Here is a 3,189-nt window from a genome sequence, read left to right on the forward strand (position 1 = left end):
CCCCCCTTCACCCACTGAGCCCTGCTGACTGCTGCATCATCCCTGTCACAAAGGGAGGCTCCGGTGGGAGTGGCTCCAACACCATAAACCAATAGCACGGAGGTGTCTGGAGCTGAGCAGATACTACCCAAATGTCTTCATTAAAGACACTTAGGACAAGTTAAAGTAAAACGTCATAGTTCCTGCTAGCTTAATTTTGAAGCATTAGCTACGACAGCTAATCTTAGCTCGCCGACTAATTTAAGGGAGTACCTTTATCCACAGAATTCGTTAACTCAATATAAATAGGAGCATACATTAACACTTCTGTATTCTTCTTACCATGAAATAAAAAAAAAATATAGAAAGTTCAGTGTAAAGTCAGTTTCACCGTCTAAAATATTAATGTTTACAGAAAGACACCTTGTAAAGATGTTACCATGGTCCAGGAGGTTCTTGAACTTGATAAGTAGCCAATCAGAAACAAGTATTTCAAGGTCAACAAGGTGACCATATATGGTTCCTTACCCTTTTATGGTATAAAAAAAGTGCACATTAAGACGTTTATAATGGAAAAATAAACACATATCGAGTTTAATTTGCACATTAAGAAGTTACTTAAACAAAAATTTTGATTTTGATTTTGATTGAATTTTTCTTTTGGACGCATAGAGTGACTTGCTTCAGAATAATGTACAAGTAATGTTACTGCCAGTTTTATCTTATTATTCCATCAGCACACCTGTGATCACCACTAATAATAAATGACTGTGAATTTTAGCAGCGATGAGGCTCACGGTGAAAAGGAAAACTTATGCAATTTAAGTATAGTAAAAATGATGTTAAACTGACCAAAATAACATACATTTCACTACTTATACCACTTATTTTTCTTTTTATATTCACCAGAAAATGCAAAGACATTACAGATATTACATGTCTGAATCAATTTAAGCTGTTATTAGGCTCACAGTAAAAATTAAAGCTGATATTAACGACTTAAGTATAATAACGCTGTTGTAAGGTTATAAAAATGACCAAAAATCCCATCTATTTTACTATTTATACCTTCAAAATTTCTATAAATTAAAGTAAGATTACCACTGGTCACTCTAAACTGGTCACTCAACCCTGAACAAATGTGTTTCCATTTAGGGTTCCTTTATTTTTCCACGCTAAAATTTCAGTAATTGTTGGAGCTGAAAATCCTATGCAAATAAATCCTATCATGACATTCAGCACTAGTATTCACCCTTATAATGTAAGAGTTTATAGACTATCCTGGTTAGTTATGATGTTAAGGCCATTTTTCGGTACCAAAAGAGTAAAAATGCATTTTGCAAGTTCTGGAAGAAAGTGCAATGTGATTCTTTGTTTCACCAATAAAATCTCATTTATTTTTTGTCTAAGTGGTTTTCCTTATCAGTACTTATATGAATATGGATCAATGAGAATAAAACTATTAATTAAAATCAATTTAATGTGACCATTTGTAATTTTTATTCTGAAAACTCACATGTCCCTGGTCTGCTTGTATTACCTTACATAGCTGACGCTGACATTGACGTACGGCCAGCCAGTCAATATGGCCTCTACATATATTATGTCTGGTGTTGGCAAACTATCACTGGAGGGTTTGAAAAACTTGGAAGTGGAACCAAGTTAAAAAAAGAACAACTTAAATAAATGGCCAGACCATGTGGCAACATCTGTAATCAGTATCATATAATTTGTTACTATACAAATGAAGCTGCACTAAACAAAGATAAGAGGCTACAATGATTTGAGTTCTTAGTTGAGTTTCATATCCTGTTTCTATGTACCTCTGGATAAATTATTTGTTTAGGTATACATCTAATTTGTTTAGCAAAATTTCAAGTATTTCCTGGAAGTCCTTTACAGCCAGCCAAATGGTCTTTAACTCACCCCATCTAAACTACTAAACATTATGTCAAGACAGTTGAACAGAAGCATCTGTTTCCATTGTAATTTAAAACTGAACCCTCTATTTCAGCTATGATAGTCATAGTCCTTATAGTCATTATATTTTCAGTTCTTTGCTGATGATTCCTTCAAAGATTCTTGGTGAACTCTTGAGCTGTCACTCAGATGTTTAGTTTAGTGTTTGTTTAGTTAAAGATGATGGCTTCTCCTACCAGTCATCCACACATCTGTCTGCCTGTTCCCACTTTGACAGAGACTTCAGGGCAGGGTCTATCAGAAGCTCCCATACTCCTCCCAGCCATCTCTCAAGCCTATACTTCAACTCTGGTCAAATTTAGTAGCAGAGCTTGCTCCCCCTGTGTCGCCCTTAAAGTGGTTTGCACAGCCCTGTACTGGTGTAATTATTTCATCCTCTTCTGTCGGGTGTGGCCATGTACAGAAATACAACCGCTTATTATCACGACCACTTTTTCTTCAGCCTCATATCGCCTCTCCTCCTTGACATGTGGGTCTTCCTGGGTGTGCACTACTTTCCAAGGTTTCTAAGAAGTGTAATGGTTAAATCATCTCTAATAACAAGGCACAGAAGGCCACCCATTTAACATGTTAGTTTTCTTTTTTACAGTCGAAGAGAAAGGATGAGAAACAGAAGGGTGCACTGGACTTTGCGGTAGGAATCATATAAAAGATATGTCAAAATAAAACAAGCACATTGTAACCTGAAAAATCTTCTACTGAAAGATTCAGTTACATACATGTAGCATTCAAAAAACTTAAGATTATACAATTTAACATCCAATTAGATATCTATTTTCAACCTATACTGGATTACAATAATATCCAAATATAGGTAACTGAACAGGTGTAAATACACTCCCTTGGTTTTCTCCTCCTCCTTTTATCCTCTTAACATTAATTGGGGAAACCTTTCAAGGAGATTTCTGGTTGTAGAAATGGCTTTACAATAAAAATTCCATCCATACTTTCCAGGGTCAACATGATAAAATGACCCACTTTAAGTAACTCCCAAAACCCACACCATCAGCCTTGTGAGCAGGTCACTTTCCTTGACCTCTGAAATAGCTAAAGGATATTATTATTATTATACATGCTGCATTTGAGTTGACCATCTCTTTCTGTTCTTTTTGAATCTCAAGGCCAGCCTTTAGCTTGTCAGCTAGCAGACTGAACTACATGCCTGGTGATCCAGCATGGCTTCACAGAGTGACCCAGGGTTATGATTAAGAATTTTAAGTTACAGCATTT

This window comes from Cheilinus undulatus, linkage group 9, assembly GCF_018320785.1.
Source record: "Cheilinus undulatus linkage group 9, ASM1832078v1, whole genome shotgun sequence".
NCBI lineage: Eukaryota > Metazoa > Chordata > Actinopteri > Labriformes > Labridae > Cheilinus > Cheilinus undulatus.